Here is a 14,576-nt window from a genome sequence, read left to right as displayed (position 1 = left end):
GAAAAGGAGTTGTGAATACAGAATAAGAGTTTACCAAAAACATCTATAAAACAAGTTAGATAACTAGTAAGACACTAGTGAATGATAGACTGAAACACTATTAATGGAGAGAGAGAGAGAGAGAGAGAGAGAGGGGGAATTTTTTTATCTATATTACAAATAACTAAAAGAATCAAATGGAAACATTACGTTACGACTGAGAAACAATCTCTGCTTAACTGCATGTTTCACGCATTATTTTCCCCCTCATCACCTTCCCCCTCTGGTCCTTCTCTCTCCAGCTGCACATTATTGACACCAATGACTAATTTCATAAACATTTAATTTTTTCACATCAATTTTTTTCTGTATTCAATATGTTAGCAAGGCCACCATACCTTTTTCTTGTCCACAAATTTCTACCACAGTTGTGTCCTAATTTAGGTCAAAGATATGGAGACTGTGCAACACCAGTAAGCAAGCAACTAGATATCTAACTATAGGACTTTTCCCATCTTCAGTGTTACTCCTCTTGGTTCATCTTCTTCCTCATCAACAAAGAAGAAATCCTGAAGATTATTAGTGACATCATCTGTCAAAACACAAGAGAATACAGACTTAATCCAAGCCAGCTTTATCTGCCATACAACGAATTATAATATTGTTATTACCCGAAGATTGTAAAGGTGGCCAAGAAAGGCCTCATCTTAAACAGAATAATAATAAAAGACAAAAGGGCTGAAAAGGACCTCAGGAAGTCATCTAGTTCAACCTCCTGCTGTAGGTAGGATTACCCCTGTCTACACCAGTGTGCTCACAGGGTAGTCCACAGAATCTGGCTGCAGAGCAACCCCACGTCAGCATTATCTGGTGTGCCAGGACCCTGTCATCCAACCCCCAGGATTCCCCATGGGTGTGGAAGTTTGATAGTGGGGGAGCAGTGACAGCATTAATTGGTCCCAGAGCCAGGATGATTACCACTACCACCACTCGCCCACCCCCAAATTCCCAGACTTGTGGGGAGCCCTGCAGGATGGATGACTTAAGCCTGCAGGTCAGAGGTTGAGAACCGCTGGTCTAAACTATCTTGGATAACTGTTTGTCAAACCTGCACTTAAAATTCGGCTTCTCTATGTAATCTGTTCCAGTAGCAAAACTACTCCTACCTAGGAAGTTCATCCTAGTATGCAACTTAAATGTTCCTTTTCCATAATATCTAGATCTTGCCACTCACCCTCCTTGTGCTATGAAATTATAGTACTGTGTAAGATAGTACAATAATTCAATGAGTTACTGACCATTCTGTTGGGAACAAAGCACTTGGGGAACAGGACAAAATACACATAATTGTTTTGTTATGACAGCATGCACCTGAAGAGTAATACAGATTTAATCCTGGCTGTGTGTTCAGGGTCTAGGCTATGCTGGTGTATTTAAAAGGCCACAAGCCTTCTTGGCTGTGTTACACAGACAGGATTATAGTGACATCCTGACCAGAATTAAAAGCAGTGAAAGGAAAAGAACAGATCCCAGTCTTGAAGCCTTTAATGATTTCTTTTGTTCTGAAATGAGACATCAACCAGCAATTCCAGGGTCATGGGTTCTGGTTTCAAATCAAGATCCCAACTACCTCCATGTAAGATTTGAAGACCTGCAAGCACACTTCTTTGCTGCATAGGATAAATATCATGACTGAGTAGGTCTGTCTGAATTCTAAGTGGTTCTAAGCAGCCAAGCAGCTATATTATAGTCTCCAACAATGTTCCTACATACCAACAGCAAGAAGCCAACAAAGAAGGTATATATATTAGGGCTGTGCAAAGCTTCAGGTGCCGATTTGGTTCAGAGGAGATTCAGCCCAATTCAGGGGGCGAATCTCTGAATCCAGAGACAAATAAAAAGGTCCTAATCAATTTGGAAAAGATTCAAAGAGCTTTGGAGAGATTCAGAGAAGTAGGCAGTCCTCGCTTGCTGCTGCAGGCAGCTGGACCCAGACTTTGTGCTGGTAAGTAGGGGGTGGGGAGGGGGATGATAGGGGGACCTCCACCAGGTCCCATCCCCTGCCTGCTCCCCCAGCCTCCCCTGAGTGTCCCCTGACCCCCGCCCACCCCCCAGTCCCCCTGGGGCCAGGAGGTAGCTGCCCCACCCAGCCCCAGCATCCCAGGTCTTAAACGGAAAAAAAAGCTCCACACTCACTGGATGCTCCCAGCCCCGTGGCTATTTAAAAAAAAACCAAACAAACAAAAAAAAGGCTCGCACTCACCAGATGCTGCAGCAGCCATCGAGGCTTCTGGGGGCTCATGGTAGAGCCCCCACACCGTGCAGGGCTCTCCCCCCACCCCCCCAGCATCTGGCGAGTGCGGAGCTTTTTTTTGTTTGTTTTGTTTTTTTTAAAGAGCCAGGACGCTGGGGCTGGGTGGGGGATAGGGCCTGTTTGATTCGGAGATTTGGCTGATTCAGCAGCGGCCAAATGCCTGAATCAGATCCAGCTGAATCGATTTGGGACAGTGATTCGAATCACTAAATCGAATCACTGTTCCCCGAATTGGCCGAAACCAAATCCAAAGCAACTACTAGCTACTTTCAACAGGCGTAGTAGATATGCAGTTAACAGCGAATACTTGCAGAATTAGTGTAAACTGTGTCAGAAGAAAACAAATCTCAGAGAACAAGTTAAATACATATCCAGAGATATTTAATATAAAAATTAAATTAATTAAAAAACTTCTTAAAAATACTGAAAAATATCAAACATTCATCAAAATGTTGCCTGTACAAAAAATATTAGATGTTCAGAACAATCACTTATTTTCACCGTGGCTAAACTCTGTTTTCAACTATGCAAAGATAAAACATGAAATTAGCAGACATAACAGGAATTTCAAAAATTAATAAGGTAGGCAAAGTCTTTGTGTAGAGGCAATATCTTTTATTAGACCAACTAAGTAGTTGCAAAAAAGTTGTAATTTGCAAGCTTTCGGACACGCGTCCTCGCTCAGGCAAAAAAAGGAAATTAAAAGTAGTGAAAGATATGAAAGATGGTCCGAAGGTTTTAGAAAGCAGTTCTCCAGGAATGCAAATTTAGGAGAATTGCAGGGAACAAAAGCAAGTTGTTTACCCGCAGGTATCAGATGTCAGCCAGGTTGGAGGTGGGGGAGAGCATAAAAATCAATATTAAAAATTAGTCCTAGTTGTTGAAATTGGCTTTTTTTTGTCTTCTTCACATTGTGAAGTTTCCATTTCAAATGGCAAAATGCAATATCTTCCATAGCCATGTTGATAGATATCGCCTCTACCCAAAGATTTTGCCTGCCTTCTGTGCTCAGACCAACAAGGACTACATCCCTGAAAGATTCATAAGTGAATTCAGGGGGTAATCCTGTATGGATTAGAACAATTCCTGAAAACCAAAGAATAGGAAACAATTTAGGAAACAGGTCCACAACTATCTATAAAATTAAACTTTTTATGAAATGGGCTTTCAGTTGACAAAATAGGGAACAAGTGGTGCCTGCAGACATGTGGGGATGCTGCTCTAATGTACTGTAATGACAGCATGACAGAGCAAACTTGATTAATTGAGTCCCCTGGAGCATGCTAATTAGCATGCATCAGCAGCCTCCATGTCTCGTATATTCAGTGTTCCCACATTTCAAAATGGCAGCAGGGACATTTTAACTAAAGCTCTTTCAATGAGCTTTAGCTAAAGTGCCCCTGCCACCACTTTGAAGTGTGGGATGCTAGATACTCAAGATGATGTGGGAGCTTTAAATTAGAGTGGCTCTTAGAGCCACTTTAATTAAAGTGCTCCCTAGCCCCCAGAATCACTGTAAAGACACCCTAAAATATGACACTTGAAATATGAACTGAATTTTCTCCAAAGAAATATCCAAAAAATAATGAATGCTGGATTTACTAGAAAAGTGCAATTAAGGTTCAACACTATAAAATGTTCTAACCACTAACCAAACTGGTTAAACTTTACACATGCAAATATTTTCAATGGGACAAGACAGACCCGCTTCTATACAATTTTGGGCCATATTTCATAATTTTAAATCCTTCAAAGCAAGTTACATATTAGGCAAAAAATAGAGATTGTTTACACAATTAGTTGGCAGAAGAGGTTACCTTGTCAAATTTGCTCTTAACTCTTGTTAACCAGAGGTCAAGTTCAATGTATTTAAAATACATGCAAGAGGTTTGTGCTAGCTTTTTTCCTTCTCAAATGCTGCAGCTACAGTATTCATGGCCTGACAATTTTATAAACCATCATCTCATAATAATGATATACTAAAAATGATACTTCCAAGAGTAGTTTCATCTTTAAGAGGCCATTCTAACAAGAACATTACATTTTAAAAATACACTAAATAGGATTATTTAAATACTCCCATTCAGGCTTTAAAAAGTACAACGTATAAACAACTAAGCCATTGTAACATCATTTTGTAAGAATGTGAAAGAAGTTAACATGACTTCTCTTTGTGGATATTCTTCTGAACAATTTGTCATATGCATGTAAACAGCATATTACCATTTTGTTGTTAATCATTACTTTATTGACTCCACATTCATAAAACAAAATAATGAGGTCCCATGCTTTTCATCGTAAAACGTTATTTTTATCTCAACATCCAATAACCAAAGCAAGAACTGTAAATATAGAACTATCTTCTCAGTTAGTATATGTCTGCACAAAGGAATTATGTTGCTTGCTATTGGGTGAGGAAATGTCTTTTACTTAAGAAAACCTTCATATGATTCAATTATCTGTGGTTGCATTGCACACAGCCAGGAAGTCAGGAGAGGGCTGGAATGGATAGAAGGTTGCATGTGTGACACAGAGGGACCCTGGGAGGGCCGTGCAGCCTGGGGGTCTGCAGTACACAGGACATGCAACTCTTAACTGCCCATATGTTGGGAAGCCCCGTGTTAGAAAAGTGTGTGCATTTAACATAATCATGCCTCTGTGGTGTCCCAGATAGAAAGAGGGAAGGTAACTTATGGTCTTCCCAGTGGTTTTTTTGTTTTTGTTTTTTTGGGGTTTTTTTGTTTTTTTGTTTTTTACAAAGAAAGATCCTAACTACAGTACACATCCCACATCGCTTAATACTGGTCAGTCAGAAGTAACTCTATAGACCAGCAGTAAATTAAAAAATGAGAAGGCCTAAAATCCCATTACCTAACCTTTGAGATCTCTAGACTTCCAAAGTGTTTTACTGTTTAACTCTGAAGCCAATAGGTTATTAAAAAGTCTACCACTGTGCCCCCCTCTATATGTCCAGGTAAAGGCATGATTGGATGTAATGCATCATCCACACAATTGTGCCTCCTGGCATGCCCTACGTGCAGGAGGCATGACTGTGGGATCACGCATTAGATCCAATCACACTTTATTGCCGCTGTAGGGGGAGCCTGATCCCACATGTCAGGTGTGAGGACTCTCAATCCCAGCTGCACATATCGGCCCAAGGATTTCATGCGCTCTTGAGTCCTGGTGATCACAGCAGCTACAATCCCCAGGGCTTGGGGGTTTCACGCTAGGCATAGTGGACCCCTCCAGCTGCACAGGAGACCCTGCCACACATGCAAGTTAAACCTTTATAGAAGCCAGTTATAATGTTAATGCATATGTTTGAAGTCTAATTGTATAGCTGATTGGAGCTGTTTATCATGTACTAGCTACTTTGCACAGGTCTTAAGGTACTTGCAAAATTAACCAATTAATTGTGTGTATTAATTATTACCTGTAATGTGTAGAGGGGGCTTATGAAGGAAACAGACAATGATTTTGCATCTCCTTTGATTTTACATACTCTTATCTCTAATTTGAAGCTCTGATCCAGAGAAACACAACTACATAAGTGATCCCAAACTGGATATGATCTTAAATATTATACTGCAGTAGGATCCTAGTTTAAGATTATTTGCATAACTTGCCCTGACACTTAATGAAAGACATTAGTTTCTTAAACTCACCATTTTTCATGGTATACTTTAAGAAATTAAAACAAATTAAGTAAATCATCTTAACTAGTGTATGCCTTCTAAATAGACCAAAATTTTTTTCTTCTTTACAACAAAGTTGTTTAGCTTTTGACCCACCAGAGAACATTTGTGCACCACCATAACTGATTGGGAGAAAGTGTCATGGTCTTATACTTAAAATACTAACAGATAAAACAAGGAAAGCTTACGCATTATACTTGTTAAGGGCATAATCCACAAGCCTACTGAAGTAAAAGGCAGGATCCCCGTTTGCTTCAGTGAACTCTGTTTGAGGTCCTATATGCACATTTAATCCCATGCTGCATTTGGAGTTAATGTGAAGCTTTGAGATGGAATCCAGCACTAGTGCTATTTTAGTTTACATAATCTAAGGCAGAGCTACTCTGTGCCACTACAAGTCACACAGCGAGATGGAGCCTCATTCATGACTTCAGTAGCAGACATTAGGTACATATGACAGGACACAGGCATGAACACGCAGAAACAAAGTATCATACTACAGGCAGTTACCGCTGCGTGAATTACCTAGGAAACAATCAGGATGAAACCAACAAAATAGAAAAGGTTTTTTATATCTAGAACTGTCTTGCAACTTTTATAAACAATCTCTCTCTCTCCAGTTTGTGTCATGCTTGACCACTGAAGGAGCCCTCTTCGAGGTAGAAAATGGACAGCTGGTCCTGCATGTGTAACCATATAAAAGGCAGGGGGGAGGGGATTTTAATCTCTGGTGACATGATTTTTGTTTTGTTGTTAGCAAGTATTTCATGCTCGGCCCCTAGGAGAGTCACACACCTCTGCACTTTCACCACTTGTGTTTAAGATTTGTATAATACATTAAAGTAAAAAAAAAAAAAAAAAATCTCTTTCCCTTTTGCCTCTTCTCTCCCTTGCCTCCCCCAAAGGAGAAAGGACTTGAATATTCATTTCGTAACTAAGTCAGAGACTGAATATAATTCCATCAACTAGAGCTTTAATATATAAATATATATTTTTATGTTATAAATATGAGTATATATTTTAAAATACTATATATAAAGTGTTTTAATAGGATGCTCAGAAACACCAGGAATAATCCATCTCGAGTTTAGCACACAAGAAGGAAAGGTTCCTTAATCAGTTATGACAAGTAGATACTACTAAGATGACAGGAGAGTAGATTCCAGTGTCAAAAACTTATTTATACATGCATACATACATACAACATATTAAGAAGAACTGAGGTACAAATATGGAGTATAAAAAGTATAATGTTCTGATGATGAGGAACAACTATTTTACTTTTGTTATTCATCTCTGCAAAATGAAGCAATGAAGGCAAAAGACAGTCTTTAGTTCTATTACATGAAAAATAATCCCCTCTCCTCTTCCCATTAGCAAAGTGTGGTTGAATGAGTTCATGATTTTTATAGTGTCTGTGTGTCCTAATTAAATATTCTTTCTTGTAGTAAAGAAAGTCAGATTGTCTAGAAGATGTGCCAACACTTTTAGAGGTTGACTGATGCAAATCCACTGACTCAGCTACTGTAAAGCAGATATCTTATCCAATTATAAAACAGAAAGTCCTTTTAAGAAAACAGGTTCACAGAAGAGCATCAAAATGGATGGCAACCATCTGTCAAATGGCATGCAAAGAACTAGCCCAGCAAAGACAGACTAGCCTGGCTCTCTGCACAAAGGTAAATAAGCCACATACATGGTTTAACTAGGAAATGACTTGAAGCACTCGTGAAAGGAGACAGATTAACACCACAAAAGACTGGAGGAACTTTTATACACAGAACCGACATTAGTTATTCATCCCATTAAGACTGCATCCAGCAGGTACAATATAGAAAACTCTTCCTCATGGGTAACTTTACTCATTGTCCACTTAGAACAGGGAAATATTCCTGATATGGGAACAACCTTACTTCCATGGGTAAATGGTGGCAAATGCAAACTCACAACAAGCGATTTAAAGAACTAGATCCTATGAGATACCATTTTTCACTTTATTTATTCAAGTCAGCCTTTTACAGAACATTTAATGGAGTAGGACAAACCACCTTGGTACCCCTTTCTTAGGGCCCAGTTCTTTGTTGCTAAAGAATATTTTTGAAAACGATAAAACTATAACTAGAACCAAATCATGACAAAAGGCCAAAGTGCTAGAAAAGATGTCAGCAACACTAAACTACTGGAGGTGGGGAGAAGAGGAAGAGCATTCTACATATAATGATAACAGATACAGAGCAGGAAGGACAACCAAACATACTTTTAAATGTCTAGTATTTGTCAAGTAATAACCAGCATAGCCAATAATCATTTTTCAATATTCAGTTAAAGATTTTTTTGTCCCAAAATATTCCAGTTTTCCAACATAAGAGCCTTATATAACCAACAATTGTGTTTTAAGACCCTTCTTTGATGTTTTCTTACAACAAAGTTATCTTTCCCATTCCTTGGGCAATACTAAAAAGCCTGTGGGTTGTGACCCAATTTAAAAACTGGCACAAAAAAGACCTGGGCATAGCATTTCAGACAGGCAAGCAGCATGTAGAAAAGTTCCTGTAGTTGGCTCAAATGCAGTTCTTTTATAAGAATAAGAGATTGAAAAATGTTTGCATTTTAGATGCTAAATAGCAGAAGCAGAAGCAGAGCCAGCCAGAAGAAAGTCAAACACCTCCAAGCCACAGGCACTGTGTGATTTCAAACCAGTGGAATCAAAAGAGAGCAATGGCATACAGAGGACTGGCATATAGGATAGTGCCTAAATGGTAGCATTAACAGTTCCAAAACATTTTACTAAAAGGAAAGCTGCTCAAATAAACGTATTCTAACTTATTTAGAAGTAATTAAATTTTAACTGGCCTGTTCACCACATGGTGCCAGTACCTTCAAATTAGGCTTTATGCTTTCCCTACAAGAAAACCTGTTTTAAATAGAAGGCAGGCTTGAGCAGGAACAATAGCTTCTGGTTGAAGTTATTGATATTTGCTTCAACAACAACAACAAAAACCCTTGATCTTTGCAGACTTTTAATTAAGAAGCGCTCCTAAGTGATATACAGAGGAAGGGATTTGTATAAACTCAATTACCCCAGAGAAACAGACTCCGATTTGAAAGACAGTAGAACCTACAATCTCAGTCTAAGTAGCAGGATTCTGTCCGTCTCGCAAAACAACATAATTGGCATCAGCTTGCTGAACATCTATGGGCACATCCAGATGATTGCACACGTGCCTGTTGCCACATTTCAAAGCAGTCCAAGATGCTGCAAGAGGCACACTCGCAACTAAAAAAAAAAAGTGCAGCGCAGACTTTAAATCTGATACTGGGAAATGAAAAGTTGTCGTTACAGAAAGGGTGTGCAAAAGCCAGAGAGGCAATGATCCCCAGCACCCCACTCCCCGGGCAAACCCTGGCCTGGAATGAGTTTGCAAGCTAGAAGGCTGCCAGGAGCTGCTTGGGTATGAGGGGAATGGGGAAAAGGCGATTGGAAACAGGAGGCACCCTGTTATTCAAGTCAGCCTTTTACAGAACATTTAGTGGAGTAGGACAAACCACCTCGGTACCCATTTCTTAGGGCCCAGTTTTTTGCTGCTAAAGAATATTTTTGAAAAGGATGAAACTAGAACTAGAACCAAATCATGACAAAAGGCATGTGCACATTCTTACACACGTGGCCAGCATACAATCAGGCAGGGTGGGGGAAGCAGCTGCATGCTGCCAGGTCCCGGGGACTGTGGGGAACATGAGCATGCAAGTGGGGGGGGTGGGCGTGGGTGGCTGCCAGTGCTGGGGAATGTGTCTGGGCACTGGGGCTGCAGCAAGGCAGGGAGGCTGGGGAGGGAGATGGCAGCCCCTACAGCAGGAGAATGGGGGGGTGGGGAGGGAGTTGTGTGGCCAGGCTGGTGGCACCAGGGCTGATGCCCCTGCTTGCAGGGATGGGGCAGCCAGGAGACACTGCCCAGGGGAGGCATGGCCAGGCTGCCTGGGCGTGGCACAAGAGCCCTAGCTCAGGTCAAGGGTGCCACAGTTCACCCCTCCTCCTCCCTTCAGCCTGCACTGGGGCCAGAATTGTTCTACCACCACACACATGAGTTGGAGCCACCACAGCTGGTGCACTCTGACCTGGGCAGGACAGAGTGTGGGTTGGGACCAAGGAGCAACAGCATGGTGCCAAGGGGCATAGGGGAGTGTGGGTTGGGACTGAGGGACACTGGCAAAGCAAGGGGGCTATAGGTCCAGTGTGCAGGGCACCAGATGGGTTGGAAGGGGCTGTGGCTTGGGAGTGAGGGGCAACGCTATGGGCAGGCCACCAGCATCTCAGGGCTGCTCAGTGCCACAAAGCAGCGGGTGGGGGGACAACAACCACAAATGGATCCGTGTCCTGGTAAGCAAAGGGGGCAGGGGGAGCTCTGATTTTCCATTATAAAAAGCAAAAACAAAACCAAAACCAAATGCCAAAATATACAGGTATTTAGAATTTATTTTATTGATTAAAGGCACTGGTAATCTTCCAAATTGCTTCAAAATTGTAAATATATCAATAAAGCATTGTGTTTAACTGATACATATACAGTAATGTTTTGTTTTAATCATGGGAAAAGATGGAGGATTTAAGGTTTTTTAATCAGAGAATTTTTTTTTTTGGGGGGGGGGGGGGTGTTATCAGAGAATTCACATTTTTTAAACAAAAGTAAACCAGGAGCCCTGATGATCATGGACAGTTCAGTCCACTTAAGTTTGGCTTACAACAGCTTGTCACCCCAATTATCTGCAAAAGCAATTTAAGAAAGGCAGAGTAGCACACACACACACGCACACATTACTGGCAAACAGAATCTTTTACTGAAGCGGTAACAGTCCCCTGCTCAAACAACTGGATAATGTTGGTTGGGGGCTCTGGATTTGTGGCCCGCTACTAGTCTCAATAAAACCACTAAGCAGTTCCTTTCCCTGTAATAATGGCAGCGTTGCTCTCCAAGCAATCTTGCTGCAGATTTTGGAAGTCCTCTCTGAATTAGTGTATATCCTGCTAACATCTAGAAACAAAGTATTTGTTTTAAATGAAAAAACTTGCACTACAGAAGGCACTGGTAGTCCCCCAAAGAAAGGACTAGTACTACAGATGCTTAACATGAGGAAATCCCTTTGGGGAACAGGGGATACAGAGTGCTTAGGACACAGATGTGCCCTATGCAGTGCCTGCTAGAACAAAAAAAAATGCTTTATAATGAAAACATACGTAGCCAATATCTTTCAATAATAGTCGTTCTCCACTCCCTGTTATGCTTCCATGTTGATGTATTACTTCATAATCTTGTAACATAAAAGGGTCCAAAAGTGCCTCATCATTTGCAAGTGCCTTAAGGTATTTCTGCTGTTCTAATGCTTTGCAACTTTCATGTATGTTGTCTTTATATCATAGCAATAAAATATTACTTGCAAGATACTTTGCATCTTCTCAGTCTGGATTTCTACATTATATGATGCTTGCTTTAGGGCCAGGTTCAATGGGATTATTGTCACAATAAAGAACTAGTCAGAATCAGTAAAAAAAGTGACAGATATATGGCCTTCAATAAAAAGGAATGGTACAGAGGCAGTACAAAACAGACCAGCAACAGCCATTCGTATGCTAGGCTAAGGACAGAAATTACACAAACCAGTATAAGCAATCAGAAACAGGTTCAAATCCATAATACAACAGAAGTTCAGTGTACATAAACTGCTTCTGAAGTATCCAAAACCAGTTTAAGATAAACCTGGATGGATGTAGGATTAGACTGAATTTATTTAGGTTAAATCAGTTTTTTAACTGCTCCAGCTGAGCAAGGAGGCATGCTCTAGCACCCTGCTGCCCCCTTTTGATCACTGCAGGCATATGGCTGCATTTCCAGAATCAAAAAAGTGAATGTCTGTTCACTTGCTTACCAGTTCAATCTATGCAGGTTAGAGTAACTTGTAAAGATTGAATTGAATCAGCCTCAGGCTTTTTGACTGTCTCTATTTAGCCCTAGTGCCACAAATTCTTCAATGTTTGTGTTTTCTTTCCAACATTCAATCTTCAAAAAAACAAAATTCGTCCCTGATCCACTCACAGGAAACAACAGCTAAAATAGGCTACTAAAGAAGAATAGGAAAAGTTGAAGATGAATGCCATTAAACCCAACAAACCTAAAACATGTTTCAACATAGTGCTTCATCCTGGTTAAAAGTCAGGGAAGACAGATTACAGGAAAGTCAGCCACAGAGAGCTTCAGTCTATGTAACATGCACAGGAATACAAAAACATTTAGCCTTTTAAAATAAAAGTAATGCTACTTAAAACCTACAGAACACTTTCAAAATATAAAGTGTTCTACAAATATGAGTAAGTAGGTGAAAGCTTAAATAATGAGCACATTTCAACACGCTTCCCCAAAGAGCGTCACTGCCTCCTCTCCCCCCACTTTTTTTTTTTTTTTTTAAGTGGTGGTGAGGTGTTGCACTGTTGCATGTAGAGCTTAATGTGCTGGTTTTCAAGATGAATAAAGATGTCAGTACATATTAGATATTCCATTGGAGATTGAGTTGAATTGCTAAATAAAAATCCATTTGATCAGCCATTTGATAGGGGTTGTCTAGTACAAAATAGCAATTTTTACTAAATTATCAACTCTGAAGGAGCTGTTTAGCATATCAGCATGTTTTCTCATCCTTTTAGATTAAGTCATAAACAAACCTACTCATACCACTGGTATTTTTATTCTCAGGGCTTAACGCTGTCTTATCATCACATGAGAAATAAAAATAAATTAAAAAAGCATTTTAGATACTCTTCCTTTGTTATCTTACCACTTCATTTTGCAGACCAAGAGCTGAACAAGGCCATGGTCCTCGATCCTGGATAAAATACTTTTTCAACAATGAGGGAAGCAGACATAAATGCCTCTAGATCAGTGGTTATCAACCGGGTAGTTGGAAAGGTGATAAAGGGTATGCACAGGCAGGTGGGGATGGAGCAGGGTGGGAGAGGGCAAAGGTAGCAGTGCCCCTTTGTGGATGGATGTGGAGCTAAAGGGCGCACATGTGGCAACCACCACCACCTCCCAGGAGCAGGGCTGGGGGGACGAGGGCAGTGACACCCCTCTGCGGGCCACACAGGTGCCACCTGGCGGGTGGCTCCGCAGGCTACTGATGGGCAGCATGCAATTGGCTGGGCACAAAACCTGTCAGCAGCTCACAGAGCCGCAAATGCAACCGGCCAAGGGAAAGCGGGGCATGGTAGTGGCAGCAGCCACGCAGGCTGGTGGGTGGTGGCAGCTGCCGCCGCATGCAACCCCCTCTCCCTCCCTCCTCCCCCCCCCCCCCGTGTCTGGCTACCACCATCAAAAATGTGTACACTTGTTCAAAAAGGTTGAAAACCCCTGCTCTAGATTGCTTTAATCTGCAAGCCATTCTTTGAAGTAGGTCTTTGGAGATCTAGCCCACCTAGTTTTCCACCTGGATATTAGAATTGGCAGTAGTACTGGGAATTGTTTCTATTCCCATTCCTACATCCATGATGCTGTTTGTGTTTAAGACACCTTTTCACCAAGCCTTAATTCAATAAGAGTCATTTTAGGAACTGATTTATGCTATTTCACCTACAGAGAATAACTGGGAAGAAAAAAGGTAAAGAAAAAAAAATCGTGAGATTACAAGGTTAATACCGCCAGCCTAATCTTTCTGCTTATTACCCTTCCTCTTTTTTTTTTTCTTGGTCATTTGTTAGCAACCTCCACACACAGACCCATGCCCAACCAGATTTAGGAAGCCATTTCTTCAGAGCCTGCAAGCTGGGTACTTGAGGGAAAGGAGGGAACAAAAATAAAAACCAAGCAATTCATTTCTAAAATGATTTTGTACAGTAGATAAGCAAATCTCATAAGCACATGCTTAACGTAAAGCATGCCTCAATGGAGTCACCTGTATAACATCAGTGGGACTTTAGCACGTGCTTAAGTTTTCCACTACATCAGTCCAAACATTTTAACCAAATATTTCAATAACTGAGGCTGCCTTTGATCACAGGTTTCAAAGGCTAATCCAAAGTTTCAAGTAAAAATCTATGACATGACAAAACTCAACTCCAATTATTTACGTCTTCTATTGTTTAAAAGAAAGGATAAACCAAACAAAGACCATTAATATTGCTACCTTAAGACCTTCACAGAATCTGCCAGAACGTCTTCATTAGAAAGGGGAGAGAGAGTTTTGCTTGCCTTCACAAAAAAAAGCTTACAACTTGCAAAATATCTCATTTTTCATGAGAGATGCAGTAAATGCCATCATTAGCTTCTTTGCCAAAAGCAATTCTATGAAAATGTACAGATCATAGCATAGTTTTGCAATGCTCATACATGCCTTTCTGTAACAGCAGCTCCAGAGTTGCCATTCTATATTCCCTACTACAATAAAGAAGAGAAAGAGGTTCCCTTGCAATGACAATCTGCTTCAGACTTTTGGCATGGTGTAAGTGCCTACAGAAAATTCCCAACTCTCCTTACTACCACAGAAAGCTGCTGCTCCTCATTCGACCTTTGCTCCCAGCAGATGCAGATAAATAGCAGGTA

The 14,576-nt window shown here is 40.8% G+C and overlaps 1 protein-coding gene across 2 annotated transcripts in view; it reads right to left on the bottom strand.

Annotated features, from left to right (window-relative positions):
• Positions 1-14,576, bottom strand: part of JAKMIP1 (janus kinase and microtubule interacting protein 1) — a 219,638-nt gene that overhangs the window by 126,860 nt on the left and 78,202 nt on the right. For both annotated transcript variants that reach the window (XM_059721563.1, XM_059721566.1), the window contains exon 2: positions 378-571. The gene's annotated coding sequence lies outside the window, so the exon portion shown is untranslated. The remainder of the gene's footprint in view (positions 1-377; positions 572-14,576) is intronic.

This window comes from Alligator mississippiensis, chromosome 2 (genome assembly GCF_030867095.1).
Source record: "Alligator mississippiensis isolate rAllMis1 chromosome 2, rAllMis1, whole genome shotgun sequence".
Lineage (NCBI taxonomy): Eukaryota > Metazoa > Chordata > Crocodylia > Alligatoridae > Alligator > Alligator mississippiensis.
The sequence above is the reverse complement of the archived record's forward strand: the minus strand, read 5'-3'. Positions and strand labels throughout refer to the sequence as shown.